We start from the raw sequence: 18,270 nt of genomic DNA on the forward strand, positions 1-18,270 counted from the left end.
ACTTTGAAATTTGGTTGTCACAATCCTGCTGTTATGTGAGATTTATTAGCGTATCCTGAAATTTTTGAAAAGTCCTATTTCACACTGGCTGGTGAAGCTTGTGTGGCCTCCTCTTCCTTCCCCTCTTGACTCTAGCCTAAGTGTTAGAGAGTAGATGGTAATAGATACTATTCCCAGCCCCCTAATCACTGAGAAGCATCAATTCTCTTTGTGGGTTTTGTTATAAACCTCTAGAATGCAAATATGAACACTTAATGAAATAATGAATGTGAGCAATCATCTTCAATTGTTGCTAATCTCACAAAGAGGCAATAAAAAATTAGGTGGCTCCTACTGGAAATCTACAGCACCACCTATAAAATATTTTTGTCCAAAAAAATCAAAGTTTTATCAAAGCAAGCTTTAGATCTAACTAATTTATAGTGAATAGAAGGAAGAGAGGAATATATAAAAAGGCACCACGGGGATTTATTCATCAAATTTCGGAATGTGAGAAACTCTATAGGACAAACAATCTGGTTTCTTTGACACATGAATTACAAGGGAAAAAGGGGAAACTATAGATGAAAAGAGACAATAAATATCAAACAAAAACAATGTATGAACCTCCTCACTTGGCGTCCAGTTCAAGCAGCAACTGTTTTGTTTTTTTGTTTTTAATTGTTTATTAATTGTTAATTAAATTGTTTAATTTTAATTGTTTTTTTCCCTGCAATTGGGGGAAATCTGAACATTGGTTGGTTATTTAACAATACTAAAAATTATCAGTGATCTTTATGTGTAGTGATGGCATGGAAATAATATTTTAGAAGTCCCCACCTCGGGATCCCTGGGTGGCGCAGCGGTTTGGAGCCTGCCTTTGGCCCAGGGCGTGATCCTGGAGACCCGGGATCGAATCCCACGTCAGGCTCCAGGTGCATGGAGCCTGCTTCTCCCTCTGCCTGTGTCTCTGCCTCTCTCTCTCCCTCTATATGACTATCATAAATAAATTTAAAAATATATATATTAAAAAAAAAAGAAGTCCCCACCTCTTAACATGTCTGTAATTTGCTTCGAAATAATTTGGCTAAGGGAAGATGGGTGGTTTAAATGACGTAAGTTTGGCCATGAGTTGGTAATTAATGCACTTGGTAATGGGAGCTTATTGTACCATTTTCCTACTTTCACTTGAATTTTCGTAAATCAAAAGTAAACAAGTGGTGCCTGGGTGGCTCAGTTGATTAAGCATCTCACTCTTGATTTCAGTTCCGAAATCGAGCCTGACATCAGTCTCCGTGCTGGGTGTGGAGCCTTCTGGAAATTCTCTTTCTCCCTCTGCCCTGTGCTCTCACTCTCTCTCCCTCTCTTAAAAAAATAAAAAATAAAATAAAAAACATTGCTTGTTTACTTTTTTTTTTTTTAATTCCCACAACACAAGCACACAATATCGCAGATCTTTGTAAGAGCTCCGTTCTATTCTGACAATTTCAAGCCTGGACCAGGAGTACTCCCTTGTCTCCCCCAAAGCCTTTCTTAGAAAATGCCCTTGTGCTGAATTGCCTTCATTTGCATCAGCTCAGTGCTCTGGACTTACTGCTCTTGTTTTGACATCATATTGTAATTGCGTGGTCACCTGTGGAGGAGAATAATATTTTCAGAGCAGCTTTTTGTTTCCCATATTTATCCTTACCCCTTGGCCAGCTAAATAGTTTGTGTGAAGGGGGTGATCGAGTGGACATACAGAGAAAAAGGAGTTGCTTGTTGACCTTTGAGTTCCAAATCCTGGGGCTAAGAAGTACCCATGTAGAGATGAGATTTGATAGAAGTGATGGGCTAGAGAAGCGCTAACTGGTAGCCACAATTCCTTGAGCTGGAGTGTGGAGGACAAAGGGGAGAAGGTGGGGCATACCCTAGTGGGAGACAGAGCTGGGATCTAGGGTTAGGGACCAGGTCTGGAGAGTTCACATATACAGATGTGGAGTTAGTCTCCAGAGAGAGCTTGCTCACACTAGACCACCTACTAGAGTGAGTGCTGTTTGGCAGCAGTACCAGGGAACCACGTGAGAGCTGAGTTAGCAGCCTTAGATGGTCCATTCCAGTGTGGACTGCATATCACCTTAGTACTGGGGTACATATCCTCATTAGTACTGGGGTCTGTTAATGGGAAGAGGTAGATATGGAGAGAATATAACCTGGTGGGAGGCAGAGACAGATGAGATCAGGAGTTGTGGGATATGCCTAAACAAATTCAGAAGTAAAACCAAGAAGTAGCAAACAAGGGCCACGGTATCCCCTTATTATTGATAAATCCTAGGTTGGAGATGTAGAACCTGGGTTACAGAACCCCAGATGAGAAGAGTGTACTTCTCCTCCCCATAGGCAGTGCTCGATGAAGGCAGGCTCTCCCTCTGGGAGATAGTGGGATGTCCCAGGAGGCATTCGACAGCTCCCAGTACTCATTCTGGCAAGCAGGCTTGCTCCCAAGAAGGAAAAGAGAGATGATAGGAGCATGACCACTTTATTCTCCCAATTTTATCAGATAGAGAAATGACTACAGTTCCTATCTGATAAAATGGGGCAGGAGAGCCAGCAGTTAGATCTGTTGTGCTTCTTTCAACGTTAAAGGAAACGCAAGGAAACACTGAGACACACTCTTCCTCAAGAGACTCCCTTCAAATAGAACTATCAAACCACTTATAGATCATCTGGTAGAGTGACCTCCATCTGCACAGGACTGTGCTCAATACCCAGTCAATTGATCCAAGTGGGCCAACCACCATCTCAAAATCTCAGGACTTTTGGAAGTACTGTGGTAGAGACTATGAGCATTAACCCCCCCAATGGGCAGTGGTAGCTGTAGATAAAGCCTTGACCCTCCCCACTTACTCACAAAAGTGGTGAAATATATTTTCATCATTTATTCCTTTTTTTTTTTTTTGCCTTCACCACACACTGTATAATATTTTTGAGGGCAAAGATGAGGCTTTATTCAAAGTTTATCAGTGTCTGCCAAAAAGTAAGGACTCAATAAAAGTTTACTGAATTGGATCATCATATCATTAAGGGAATTTTTAGCAATCAAACCACTATCTTGACAGCTGAGCTCAAGTCCACTTGTCTTATGAATTAACTCCCTCCACAGACCATTATAATGCCACAGCTGCTCACTTCTAGGCAACCATCTATTACTACTTTTATCAGTAAATCTTCAAAACAGTTACTGTCTTGAGACGTGAAAAATGACTACATTCTCCTAAGTAGTTGAAATAGTTAATAGAGGCTATAAATTTACAAATATTTCTTCCGTTCATGCCCTAGAGTTGTGAAAATCAAGCAACTTAAGTGTCTTAACCATGTTTCTAGTTCAATACAGTGTCAGCCAATGACTCCGTGTTGAACTATTTATGTCCCTCTTAGAATTGAAATATAATTTTGTCAACTTAGAAAACATTGTGCTTAACTATCAAATTTCTTAGGTTGTGCAAACTCTCATGCATGAATTTATCTTGTAGTTGACATTTACCACTTGTTGACCACTCAGCACCAATACCCTTTCCTACTTGCACTCTGATTGTGTTTAGGGGACTTACTTTGTCCCATCATGTGCTGCCTCACTATGGTGGTAAACCCAGGTATTTGCTCTGCCATTGGGAACTCTGAGGTGATTCCTGTAGGTTTTTTCTAGCAGATGCTTTCTCCTGCCCCTCAAGGACCACCACGGGGGTAGGCACGTGATATTGTTAGAGTCTCCTGCAACTCTGCATAATCACGCAATTATACGAAACTGAAAGAAAGTACTGGAGCTCCTGGACGGCAATGGTACCATCTGGGCAAGGTTGACAACAGTTCCTGCTGCAAAGAGTCACCTGGTTCCATTTCAAGACTGTTTTTTTTTTTTAATCTCTTCCTTCTGATTTGTAGTCCTCCTGTATCCCTTTAACTAATCTTTCCTTTTGTGTTTGTTTCTGCCAAAATGGTTTCTGTTGCTTGCTACCATAGAACCTTAACTGACTCACACAGCTTGGGAGGAAGCATCACGAGGTAGAAGAAACCCGGAGCTGAGAGTCATGATGTATGAATTATAGTTGTGGCTTTGCAACTCACTTTCTTGGAGACCAGGAGAAATCCCCCCAAACTCTTTGGCCTTTGATTTCCTTTTCCAGGAAGGCAGCAGGCCAGATAACCTTGAAGCCTAAGTTTTTAAAAAGCCAACTCCATTAATCCTATTGTAATTGGTTAGGAACCACTATGAAGAAACAACAATGTTCTAAGCACTTTTGTAGATGTTTTATGCATACAAGGTGCTGTGAATATTCCAGCTACATTAATGCTTGACTGAGAATTTACTCTGCAGGCCACCTCTTGGGTGGAGTGACCAGATATTGGAGCAAATTTCAACAACAGAGAGTAAAGGGGCATGTAACTGCCTGTTCTTGGAAAATATTACCTCAGCTCACTGGGGTGTTTATGACAGAGCTAACCTTAAAGATGATTGATGGGATTGGCTTGAGATCCAGAGAGTAGGGAAATGCTGACACGTTACATTAAAATTAAAATTAAAATTAAAATTAAACTTATTCAGCAGATATTTATAGTGGGTGAGGCACTCTGTCTTTCAGAGAGCTTGAGCCTCTCGTAAATTTGAGGTAAATATACACAATCTTGAGTTTGGGAGTGGTTGTCACTGAATGTTTCCTAACATTTGTGAGTTTTTCCTTGTTTCTGGTTTCATTAAATTTGGACTATTCCAATGTGGATTAGCACTTTCAGTGACCCATGGATGATCCAAACACCAACGGCCAGTTGCTTCCGATTTGAACTAGACTTTGTGGTAATTACACTTGACCTATATTTACAACTCAATAATTCAGTAAATAATATCATAGCAACACAGCATCTAACAGAAGTTTGATGATTACCTAGATACTTCTGATTCCTACCATCCATTTGGATACTATAAAATACCTGTAAAATCTACTTTGAGATTATAGTGAGTGACCTGTTTGTAGTTTGCTCGGCTGCCATAATCAAAGCATACCTACTTCATTTGGCCCTGTATGGATACCTGGTCCACAGAACTGATGGACCACTTGGTTTAGGGTCTTATCTGAGACCTTTACTTCAACCAAGCTAATGACTTTTCACTCCTCAGGTTCCTGCAGTGGCTTCCCATCTCATTTGCAATAAGAGCCAAAAGTTATAGAAGAGCCTATAAGACCCTATGTTCTGGTCCTGTTGACTGTCTTGCTTAGCCTCCTTCCATCTTTCTTTGTTCACTGCTGCCACACTGGCCATCTTGCTGTTCTTTGGACATACTGAACTCTTGGCTGCCTCAGAGAGTTAGCCCTGCCTGAGTAAAGAGCCCTCTAGTGCCCTCAGAGCTGTACGGAGGAGTTCTTCACTACCAGTGAGGTCCACCATGAAGCACTGCATCTTGCTCCTGTGGGAACCAGAGGGTCTGATGGTGGGTAGGAGGCCAGGAGGCTGCCAGCGTTTTGCTTGCTACAGTCTTTGTGCCAAAGTTGTCTGTTATTCACCAAAGCCATCTCTGTACCAGTTTGTTGTGCTAAAGCTGAGTTACCAGGCATCTGGGTGGTTCAATTGGTTAAGCGTCTGCCTTTGGCTCAGGTCATGACCCCAGGGTCCTGGGATGGAGCCCTACATTGGGTTCCCTGCTCAGTGGGGAGCCTGCTTCTCCCTCTCCCTCTGTCTCTCCCCCCACTTGTGCATGCATGCTTTCTTTTTTGAAACAAATAAATAAAATCTTAAAGCTGAGTCACCACTTATACTAGTGCCATGCCCATGGGCAGAGTGCAACATGACCATTTGTTAAAGGTAGTAACTAGTATTTGTTGAACGCTTAACTACGTGCCAAGAACTTTACTCACTTAACACTCATAATAGCTCTGAGGTAAGGACTGTTACCATCCACATTTTATAGATGGCAATGATGGTCTTTGAAAGGGTTAACAATTTTAAACAGATAGCAAGTAGAGAGGCTGGATTCCAACCAAGGCATTATGATTCCAGAAGTCATGAACTTAATGGCTCTAGAGTCAACTCACCGTGCTGGGTTAGTGGGAAAGAACCCTTTCTTCCACTTTTTTTTTTTTTTTTTTTGTCATTTTAAGCACCATGTGTTCATATATAGTTTTCATCCAAAAAATATAACTGTAATTTTGTTCCACTTGTACCCGCCGCACCAGGGCACCAATCTGTCACACTCTCGCATAAAATCAGAACTAACCTGGACATTGTGATTAGATTTGATGTAAGACGTAGCAAAATGTGGGAAAGCTTTCCTGTACGATCTAAATTAAAATAATGAGAGTGATTATTTTGAAGAGACAACTCAGACAGTAGGAACAAGCACAAAGTCAGCTTCCTGGCCCCTCCCTCTCACTACCATCTGCAAAGTGGAAAGCACCTCCACATATGTCCTTTTATTTGTTTTACTTTTGAACTTCCTGGCACGACTTCTTTTGATAAAGTGTTCTGATGCTTTAACAAAGAAAGAGAAGAAATCCCAAATCCAGAGAGCCATTATGAATGTTCCTTCCTCTTCCCTTTTTCAGTTGGGTGTGTAGGGGCCCAGTGAGGACATAATTCAGGATCCAGCCTCCTGGGGATTTTGTCAACAAGGATAGTATATTTTGATAAGGACCAACACAGAGGCCCTCAGCCTTCTGGACAAAGGTGGAGTTCCTGGCTAGGATGCCTTTGAAATGTTTTCTTCAGGTTTCTCTTTTGAAGTACTGGGATAAACAAAACCCTCCTTTAAATTCTTTCTGCTGTCTTTGATTGATTCTCCTTTCCCTGTGGATAAAAATAAAATGAAAAAAATTATAGCTATTTCTGATATTGGTAGTTCAAAAAGCTCAAGTATCTCCATACAGGGCAGTCATGCAGTTATTGGGGCCACATGAAATTCTGATTCGCCAAAGGGATTGTGACTCAGTCTGAAGCCCTGCCAGGACTTGTAGGTTTAGGGTGGTACAAGGGGGGAGGAATTTTGCTGCAACAGCTGCTGTGCTTTCAAAACTGTGAGAGCAACCCCACCTTATGATTCCCATCATTCTTCTCTCGCATTCCCACTTTAGTTTAAAAACTGCATTTAAAGAGGAAGAAATGATGTGCAGATAAAAATTGAAATTATTTTATCCCCTGGCTAAGTACCTTTCAAGCTGAGCATTTTATGAGTCCACAATAAGATGTAGTGATGCACGTGTACAAATACCTCTTCACATTTTAAAATAACCAGCTCCACAGGTGCCATGAGAGCATTGCATAAAATATGACATTAGGAAAAAGAAATCTCAGCGTATTTCAGAACATAAGACACTGGAGCAAGTTTGCTTTACATTTCGTCTGTAGTAGCAGAAAAATTATCTCATAATGGTGTATTCTGTTCTCATGGTTGGGTTGTCTTGCGTACAATCCTTTTATGGCTCTGCATTGATGTCAAGTAATTACTAGGCCACTCATTTTTTCTTTTTCTTTTTTTTTTCACACTATTTTGCAGTCTATTTTTTCCTCCAAAGAGGTAGAAAATGGATTTCTCAGTGCCTGGCCCTGTAATAACCCATAGCAAACTCTAGAAGTGTTTGCTGAATGAATAAATGAATGTGGGTACTTGACAGTCCACTGAAAACAAGCAGGTTGAAGCATTTATTTGAGTCCCATTATCTTGGTACTTTTCAACTAGAATCCTATTTTTCTGAGTTTGGCAACCTCCTAAATATCTGGATGTGTACATAAGCTGTATTCCCATTGATTCTGTTAAATTTGTGAAAGAGCCAATGGATTATTTTGGGACAAACCATCAACCACTTGAAGTTTAAGCTTAGAGATAAAGCTGAAGTCGTTTAGCACAAATGCGCAATACCGAGCTTGGTATATAATTTTTTCTGTTTGTCCAATTGGAAGTGTTAACTCTTGTTAACCCTTTGGGGCCCTCTGCCGCCTCAGCTGGAGGCAGGGTTGTCTTTTCGCCCTTTCTGTCGAATGACCACTTTGAAATAGGAGCCAAGCTGGAGAATTTATTCCTCCCTCCAGATGTCTGTTGCTGGAACACAGCTCTTAAAGAGATTATGTCTCTGGAGGGGACCAGACTGCTGATATTATTTCTGACTTCAAAATATGTCAATGACAAAAATAGGGTTCAACATATGGAGTTGAGCTTTGTAGAGCCAGCATTCCACACTTCTGTATAGAGGGATCCATCCACCCAAAGCAATGTTAAATATAGGTTATGATATATTTTCTTAACATCCTGTAAATAATTTGCTCTGATTTAGAATATCAACCTCAGAAGGGATCTCAGAAATATAGCTGATGCATGAATCTTCTGAATCTATATCCAACCTCTCCCTAAATTACTGTACTCTGTAAATGTCATTCCCTTATGAGATGCCAAATCTATATTTAGGGTAGATCTAAAAGTTGAATAGTTCTTTCTCACAACAAGTGGAAATGTCTTTTCTCTATCAGATGCTAGTTTGCCTAGACACCTTTCATAGGCATCCAAGGGATGAAGCTAGGACTGGTGGGTAGAGTTTACAGACTAATTTTTATTATCAAGAAGAATTTTCTGCTGGTCAACACAGTCTTGGCATGGAATTAGGCTATATAATCAATGGGCAGGAGTGTTATTGAGATTCATGCCTACTAAAAGTACTGGAATTCATCCAGTGTTGAGACGTTATGATTCATTTTATGATATGCTTCTTTAGATGTGTGCTCTGGACATTTAAATGTATGGTATACATCATACATGTGTATCAAACTGCCTACTTGAGATCTCCACATATTTAACCCTGAGCCATCCATTTCTTGATTTCTTCTTATCCTGCTCATCCAACGATCTTCTGCATATCAGTATATGGCTCCTCTGCCTAGCAATCAGAATAATTCTTTTAACTCATCTTACCTCCTGTTCACTTTGCCTGAAATGTTACTCTCTGCCTCCATATACCTGTATGATAAGCTCCTCATTGCCTGGACTCTGCTCAAATATCACCTCCTCAGAGAAGCTCCCCTTGACTATAGTATCTGATGTAGCACTCCCTGTCGCCCTTCCTTGGTATCCTCTGTCCCTCTTACTTTATTTTTCCATGAGAAACGGACATCACCACAAATTTATTTAGTTGATGATTGTCTGTCTGTGCTAGAATTTAAGCTTCTTCAGGAAAGAGAATGTGTTATATTGACTGCTCATCCTTAGTGCTTAGAACAACTTCTGGCTTATAGTAGTTATTTAATAAATATGTATTGGAAGGGGACACCTGCTACCCCAATGTTTATAGCAGCAATGTCCACAATAGCCAAACTGGGAAGAGCTGAGATGTCCATCAACAGATGAATGAATAAAAAAGGTGTGGTATAGATAAATGCAATGGAATATTACTCAGCCATCAGAAAGGATGATTTGCATTGACATGGATGGAATTGGAGGGTATTATGCTGAGGGCAATAAGTCAATCAGAGAAAGACAATTATCGTATAGTTTCACTTATATGTGGAATGTAAAAAACAGCACAGAGGATCATAGGTGAAGGGAGGGAAAACTGAAAAGCAAGTCATCAGAGAGGGAGAAAACCTTGAGAGACTCTCTTAAATATAGGAAGCCAACTGAGGGTTGCTGGAGGGGAGGAGGATGGAGGGATGGAGTTACAGGATGATAGGCATTAAGGAGGGCACGTGATGTGATGAGCACTGGGTGTTACAAGCAACTGTTGAATTATTGAACTCTACATCTGAAACTAATGATGCACTATATGTTGGCTAATTTAAATTTAAATTCACATATGAATAATAATAGAAATTTAAGCAGGAAAATAAAAGGTAAAAATGTAACATATGCTATGTGTGACAAGCAAAAGAAGAGAGATAGTGCTTATGAATTTTTTATACTAAAAGAAAATAAATTAATGATTTTGATGCCTGTTTGTAAAATTATTTTCCCAAAGCTGCAATCTTCCTATGAACCTCACAGAGTCACTTAGTGTGCATGTTCCTTCTTGACCTTCAGAAGGAATGGAGACGTTGTAAACCTCACCAGCATCGGCTGTGATCCATTTTCCTAGAGAATATGAATCCCCAGATACACCAAATATCAGGTCTGGGTGACACTGACTACTAGATGTCAGGGGTGAGGAGCAATCATTAATTTTACCTCTAAGTCAGTCTTTGAAGTAGAAGATAAATCCATCTGTCGTATCTAGAGGGCAAACAAAGCTTTCTTATTTACTTTTCCCACAAATAAGATCATCCCCATTCTAAACCCTGTGAGACTAGGCTTCCTAATTTGTACAAATTTTATTAATTTTCAGGGTCTTTGTTTCTGTATTTACAGAAAACTCCTATCTCAATTAAACTTGAATGGGATGACAGACTCACTTTCAATTTTGTCACTAGAAATGGTCATTTCTTTGCCTTAATAAAGTAGCTTTTGTCCTGAATAGTAATACCTGGTGATTTATACATTTTTCTAAAATTAATAATGCTGTGTTTTATATCTGTTTTTCAGTCTTTTTAATAACAGAAAAATGGACATCTCCAGAATGAGTACACTTTAAATCTTTCCTATATAATAAGAGTTTTAAGTGCTAGTGAGAAAAGCCATGAATTTTTATTTTTCTTGAGACCTAAATACATTATCTTACAACTATCATAGAATTAAAACCTGAGAACAAGTTTTGTGGGAATAATTTATTTTAGGTCTTGGAGCCTCTTGTGTTTTAAAGAGAAATGCACCCGGGAAAATAAAAATGTCTCAAGATTCCTCAAGGAATGAAGTTATTTTTTTAAAAGTTACATTTAGGGTTGTGCACCGAATGGGAGGAAGGATGCTGTAAATCCACGGTCCATTCTGAAACACAACTTAACAACTCATAAAATATCAGACTCTTTGACCCAGTACTCCCACGTCTAAGCATTTGCCCTGAGGAGATGTCACATAAGAATGAAAAGATGTAGGCATATGAGTGTTTCTTATAAATCTGTTTTTAATGTACAAAAATTGGAAACATCCCAGACATCTATCAATAGAAGACTGATTAAGTAAGTTATTGCACATAAATGCAATAAAATTCTTAAGGCACTAAACTTGATGTAGCTCAATATTTATTGACATGGAGAGATGTTTGTGACATAGTGTTGAGTGGAAAAAAACAAGTGAAAAATGCTCTCAACATGATTCCATTTATGTAAAATTGTATCCTTCTCTTTAGAAAGACATTCATTGAAATGTTATTTGTGGTTATTTATGGATAATGAGATTTGGGTGATTTATTTTTGGGGGGGGAATTTTTTTTTTTTTTTGGTTTTTAGATTTCTATTGTGTGTACGTATAATTCTAATAAAAATGCAAATTCATAAATGAATCTCTCATAATGAAGTAAAATCTAATAGGAAATATACTTTTAGACCTATTTGTAGCAGCAAATATAACTGTAGTCAATTTAGGATCAGTCTGTTTAACATAGGAAGAAGAAAATTGGAAATAATGTTATATAAAGAATGTCTTATCGAGAATAAGATTTTAGAAAGCATTTTAAAGATGATGTCATTTAAACCCAATGTGGAAAAAGATAGATTTTCTTAAAATAATATTCCTAGAATTCTAAAAATCTTTTCACTTCCAGTAACTTTTCATGAAAATAATGTTTTAGATGGATATTTTAGAGCCTGCTGATTTGTACATAGTGATGAACAGAGGAGACCTTGGAGCATGTGGAGATCCTGGTTTTGGGGCCAATGGAAATCTCTGGCATCAAACCTTTTCTGATGGTGAACAGTGTTTAGCTGAATCATAAACTTTCTCATCTGATCATCATTGATCACTACCATCCTTATTATCTATATATTTGGAAGCTTTTAAACTGTACAGTTTTAAATGCAAAGAAATAGAGATTTTTTTTTTTATTGATTCCCATTGGTAAAGATTGAAACAATTGATACTACACTTTTAACACAAGCTCCCAGGAACATCCTCATGAACTAAGAAGTTTGAGAAACATAGTTGAGAAAAGCTATCCACCTACAATGATGAAGACAATGAGAATGCATGAACATTCTCCAAGGTGGATTCCATGATACATTCAGCATTATAGTCTCAGAACACCTAAAAATCAAAGAAGCTGATACCATAAATCTCCTAGAAGAAAACATAGGCAGCAAGCTCCCCTTGACATTGGTGTTGGTGATGATTTTGAGAATCTGACACCAAAAACAAAAGGAGCAAAATAAAAAATAAATAAGGAGGACTATATCAAACTAAAAAGCTTTTCCACAATGAAGGAAACCATCAACAAAATGAAAAAGCAACCTAATGAATGGGAGAAAATATTTACAAATTGAACATCTGAGAAGGTGCTAATATCCAAGATATGTAAAGAACTCCATAACTCAGTATCAAACCCACAAACAATCCAATTTAAAAATGGCATTTGAATAGACATTTTTCCAAAGGAGACACACAGATGGCCAGTTTGTTGAGCAACGTGAAAAGATGCTCAACATTATTAATCGTCAGGGAAATGTAAAAACCATAATGAGATATCACCTCACATCTGTTAGAATGGCCATTATCAAAAAGGCAAGAAATAACAAGTGTTGGCGAGGGTGTGGAGAAAGGGGAAGCCTCATGCACTGTTGGTGGGAAGGTAAACTGATGCAGCTACTATGGAAAACAGTGTAGAGTTTCCTCAAAAAATTAAAAATAAGTCTACCATATGATCCAGCAGTTCAACTTCTGGGTGTTAATCCAAAGAAAATAACACTAACTTGAAAAGATATTCATTGCCTTATGTTTGCTGCAGCATTATTTACGATAGCTGAGACATGGGGAAAAAACCCTAAGTGTCCATTAATGGATGAATGAAACAGGAAATTTTGGTACACACACACACATATACACACAATGAATATTCGGCCATATAAAAGAAGGAAACCTTCCCATTTGTGACAACACAAATGGACCTTGAGGACAATAGATTAAGTGAAATAAATCAGATATACTGTATCAGCTCTCTTATATATGGAACCTAAAAAAAAAAAAAATGAATCCAACTTCATAGATACCGAGAACAGAATGGTGGTTGCCGTGGTGGGGTGGGGGTGGGGATTGGGAAATGGGAAAAATTAGTGAAATGAGTTAAAAAACCAGAAGACTGATATACAACCAAGCTACTTTTTTTCCACACAAAGTATTTTTCTGTATATGACATTAGATTGTTTTCCCAGGATTTGATCCTATTTAGACACAGAAATCTTACCAGATATTATATTTTGATTATAAAAAAACTCAAAGGAAACCCTTTCATTGATTGATTCTCTCATTTTTCATCTACTCATATTTTGCTGGTATGGATCTAGCAGGTGCAGTGCAGCTCTGGAGCTAACAGTTGCATCAGCACTTCACTAGATGGCAGCTGAGATGTGTTCCTCCAGTAACAACTGCAATTGTAGTTTTAACTTACCTGCTTTAGACCTGGTTGGGTTAGCAGCTCTTCCCTCTAGGTCTTTCCTACTGGGAACTGTTTCTGGAAGCCCAATCTACAACCGCTCTTCTAGTTCTTTCAGTTGTGGTGTAAACACCTAAATCCCCATATTAGATAACTTTCTGCAAGAAACACCTAATGTGGTTTTGCTCTTTATAATTGAATTCTAACTTCCTCCTCACTCAACCCATGTTTTGGCGGGTAATTACATTGGAAATGTTTTCTCAAGTTGTTTCCCATGTATCTTTATAGTGGACATTGCTATTGTTCGCACAGAGACTCTCAAACTCCTTTTACTTCTGTTTACTCTTCCAGCTTTAATGGGCTTTTGCTTTCAACTCTTGAGCAGCCATCTTCCTCGAAGGACTGTCCTCAGGCTATTGGAGCAGCTTTGTTCACAGACACAGAGAACTGGAATGGCCTGGGAGTTAATGATTCCTTAGAGTGATGCTTGGCTAGTGAATGACCTCAGTGGGAGATGAAGGTCCAATCTCTTGTCTTGGGCACAACAGTTTTGAGGCTATGACTTACACTCCAGAAATCTCTTGAGGAAATCAGGCTGAGAGCCCTCTAGGAACTTGCTGAAATGAAAGTCTCCTTCGTTTCCTTTTCTTCTCCGTTGTGCTTCTCTCTCTTCCTTACCAGTTTTCTCTGAGAGCACTTCCTTGCACATAAAGTCTCATCTCAGGGTCTGCTTCTGAAAAAACTCAACTCAGACAATAGGTCAAACATTGCTTTCCAAAGGCTCCTAACAGTTTTCCAGAATTGAATCCAACAACATGATATCTTGCCTTCTACGTAGACTAAAAGCTCTTTGCTCTTCAATGGCAGTTGATGGTGATAGTTATTCCCCACTGAACCTGGAAATATGGTTTATACAAAGCAAGTTAATAAATGGAGGCAGAGGGTCAGTAGTCAGTGATTTTTTTGAGATTGCATCTAGATGGATTAAGTGAAAATTCTGTGTCTCATTATGATTCCCGTGCATAAATTAGTCTGATGTGTCCAGACAAAAGATGCTTTACTCCTGCAAAGTACTCCTAAAGGCTAGGTAACATTTTTAGTATATGTGCTGCCGAAGCGAGCACTAAAGGCTAGATAACAAAGATGAATTCCATCTTGAACTTTTTTTAGTTCTAGAGAATTAGATGAACAGGACAGTACTGCCTCTTCCCTCAGTTATGATAAATTGCCTCATCTTTTATATTATGTTAGCAAGAAGGAGTGGCTCTTCCTGTTGTTGCTTTTAAATTTATCTTTATTTGCATAGCTCTTGAAATGAGAGGACATGTGGGTTGTAGAAGTCAAGCTTGTGAGCTTGTAATCGATGTAATATGATGATATGTCATCTAATTGAGGCCTATTAGCCTTTCTTCATAATGGAGGCATGGAAAATAATAAGGGAGATTAGGTTAACTGGTGATATTTTACTATTCAAGTCTAGCATGAAAATCAATTTCCCAATGATTTGATTTAGTTCTATGCAGCAGGAAGTGGATAACTAAAGAAAGATTACAGTATTAATTATAGATTCTTTCCTTAGCCATTCATCATTAGAAACCAATAAATATTTATTCATTACTCCGTGGAAAAGTTAAATCCTCTCATCAGATAAAATTTTCACTTTCCATTTAGTGATTTTCATAGTTTTAGTGTATGTTTGCTGGTTGGTGAAAAAAAAATGACCTAATGTAGGGAAAGATTTTTCCTCTCTTCTCAGAACTTCAGTCAATAAATATCTAGATTAAAGATCTTGCAACTTGTCCCCTCATGCAACAGGGGAGCTGAAGCACATCTTTTCTAAAGGTGGATCCTTGAGACAGGAGTTCTGCTAGGCATCACTGAGAGAGCAGTCCAAGTTCTCCAAAGGCCTAGCATACACCAAATAATTTGTATTCTTTTTTCTTCAAGCATTTTTGGATTGTATACCCTTTTGGAGATGCCCTAGTTTTGGAACCACCACAATTATACTAATTGGATCAAATGGTTTAACAAATATAAAGTGCTTAGAAAAGCTCCTAGAATATTTTAAGTCTTCAGTAAATACTAATTATGACATAGACCAATAATTGCTTCTCTGAAACCCTTGGAGTCAGATATGTATTTTGGAATTCAGAATTCTTTAGACTTTAAAACAGAAGGTGAATATTCTGTATCTTGATATCTCCAGTACCCCCAATCATATTACGTTAGTATTTGTACAGCGGAACACATTCACACAAAGTTATTGTAAACAGCCTCATGTTAACTCAGATCAGACTGTGCCACAGAAAATCTATTTTAAAACTTCTGGGTTTTAGAGGTTTTTTGATTTTGTAATTATAGCTGAGGGGTTTTGAACTATATCATCATCATTATTTTTTTTTAGATATATTTCATTTTTTAAAGCAGTCTTAGTCACAACAAAACTGAGTGGAAGCTACAGAGATTTTTCCATATATCTTCTGTCCCCACACATGTATAATCTTCCTATTATCAGCATTCCCCACCAGAGTGGAAAATTTATTACAACTGATGCACTTACATTGATAAATCATTATCACACAAAGTCCAAGATTTGCAATATAGTTCTTTCCTGGTGTTGTGTATCCTGTGGGTTTGGATAAATATATAAGGACATGTATCCATCATCACACAGAGTATTTTCACTGCCCTGAAATTCCTCTGTGCTCCACCTATTCATCTCACCTCCTCCCCCAGCCCCTGGCAACCACAGATCTTTTTCGTGTTGCCATAGTTTTGCCTTCTCCAGAATATCATATAGTTGGAATCATATAATATTTAGAAGCCTTTTCAGATTCTTTCTTAAGTTGCGTCTACTAATAAGTGCATCAAAAGCATTCTTCATTTATGTTAGTCTTTTTGAATCTCTAGCATTTTGTTTTGTTTGCTTGAATTTCCATCTCTCTGTTTACCATTGCTCATCTGTTTTTGCGTGTTATCTGCTTTACTCATTAGAGCCCCTTAGCATATTAATCAGTTGTTTTAAATTCCCAGGCCAATAATTATAAAAATCTGCCATATCTGAGTCTGCTCTTGATGCTTCTGTCTCTTCAAACTGTGTTTTTTGCCTTTTAGTATGCCTTGTATATTTTTCTTTATAGCTGGACTTGCTGTACCAGATAAAAGGGACTGCTATAAATAGGCTTTCAGTAATATGGTGGCGAGGCATGGGGAAGGAGACGTGTTCTATTGTGCTATGATTGGGTAGGTCTTTTAGTGAACCTCTGCCTCTGGACTGTGAAATTCCCGTGTGTTTCTTGGTTGTTTCCCACACCCACCACCCCTTTAGGTGGGACAGGATGGTTAGAGTTAAGTATTTCCCTCCTCCCATGTGGAAGGCTAGAGGGAGTTGGAATTCTATATTCCCTTTCCCCAGGTCAGGTAGGCTCTCATAACACTCCAGCAGATTAGGCTCAGTTAGATGGTTTCTCCTGAGTATGGAAGTTTTAAGAATAGTTCCTATGTATTTAACAATGATTCATTTTCCCTGCCCCCTACCAGAAGCTTGAAGGGATTTTTCTCTGCTATTTTCTATGAGAGTCTGGTAGAGTTCCAGAAGGTAAAATTCACGTAAGTGTGGAGGCCTCCTGTTGACTGGGCTCCCCACCCCCCCTTGAGTTTTTCTCTCTCAGATTGTCCACATAGAGCCTCTAGCAATTGACCAATTACACTTAAGGTTTCGCTGCCCCAGCACAGGGATAGAGGGTGAGTGTAAGCAAACCAAAGCTGGAGCAAATTGTGAGACTAAGGAGTTTGCAATTAGGATGATTTTACCTTCAAGCAACGACAAACTCTTATTCAAACTGGCTGAAACAATAGTAAATGCATTACACGATGAGAAGTGCGGAGCCAGAATGGGCTCCAGGTGCGTTATCGCAATTCCTCAGCACTTTCTTTGCTTCTCTGTGACCTTTGGGTTCTGCGCAATTCTGTTACTTTTATCTCCAGGCGTCCTTGACAACATCTAGAAGAAGAGGAATACCTCAGTGTGATGGTCACTCACTTCTCATTGGTTAGATAAAGTTAGATGCCTGTTAACAAGCCAACTGGTTGATGCTGATTTTCTGAGGCAAATAGATGTCAGAGAGTCAACAACGGTGATGACAGCAAGACAAGATTAGCCTCTTTAGGCTTTAAAGGAGGCAGGGTTGTTCATGTCATGTTGCTTCATATGAAACAATTATTAGTGTCATCTTGGTCACTGGTGAAGCGGTGTGAGGTGACAGCTTAAAGAGTCAGAGAGATCTGCGAAGCGGTGCATGTATTGGCCTTGGAGACCACCTCTCTAACTGTAGAACCTCTCAGGCAGTTCTTAGTTCTTGTAGAGTTCCATCCTGTGATGCTGGTAACTCCAGCAGGAAGACTGTGGCTCTTGATTAAACTCATGTTTATTCATGGAGTTAGACTCAATCAGCTTGAAAGCTTGCCTCATGCCCAGTTTATTTTAAATTGGCCACAGCAAAGTTTTACAAAAATGAGTTGGTTAGTGAGGAAGAGAAGATGGTGTTTTGGTCATGAGATTGGAAAGCCCACCAGCTGTTGCTTAGTTGGCATAATCTTAACACTTTTCTTTAAATTATTATGGGCAAGCTGTAAAAATAGCAGAAATGACTGGATTCTGAAGTAAGAATCTGGCCTTGCCATACTCAAGAAAAACTCTTGTACTAATGTGGAAAACCCAGGTGACGTTAGGAACTAGCAAAGACGATCTTTAGTTGAAATTTAACTTCAAATCTTTTTCTCTTTTACGTTCAAATGCTTTTGGCTAAAAGCAGTAATGCATCTT

At 38.8% G+C, this 18,270-nt stretch overlaps 1 long non-coding RNA gene across 2 annotated transcripts; it reads right to left on the bottom strand.

Annotated features, from left to right (window-relative positions):
• Positions 1-1,422: 1,422 nt before the first annotated feature.
• LOC111099013 lies at positions 1,423-17,759 on the bottom strand. 2 transcript variants are annotated; one of them, XR_005369925.1, is made up of 3 exons: positions 17,259-17,759; positions 6,227-6,795; positions 1,423-1,612 (listed from the first exon to the last, which is right to left on the bottom strand). It is a non-coding gene; the product is annotated as an uncharacterized LOC111099013 (long non-coding RNA). The 2 variants fall into 2 exon arrangements; XR_005369926.1 differs by having other exon boundaries at positions 6,045-6,795.
• Positions 17,760-18,270: the final 511 nt, after the last annotated feature.

Source organism: Canis lupus, chromosome 15, assembly GCF_011100685.1.
Source record: "Canis lupus familiaris isolate Mischka breed German Shepherd chromosome 15, alternate assembly UU_Cfam_GSD_1.0, whole genome shotgun sequence".
NCBI classification, from domain to species: domain Eukaryota; kingdom Metazoa; phylum Chordata; class Mammalia; order Carnivora; family Canidae; genus Canis; species Canis lupus.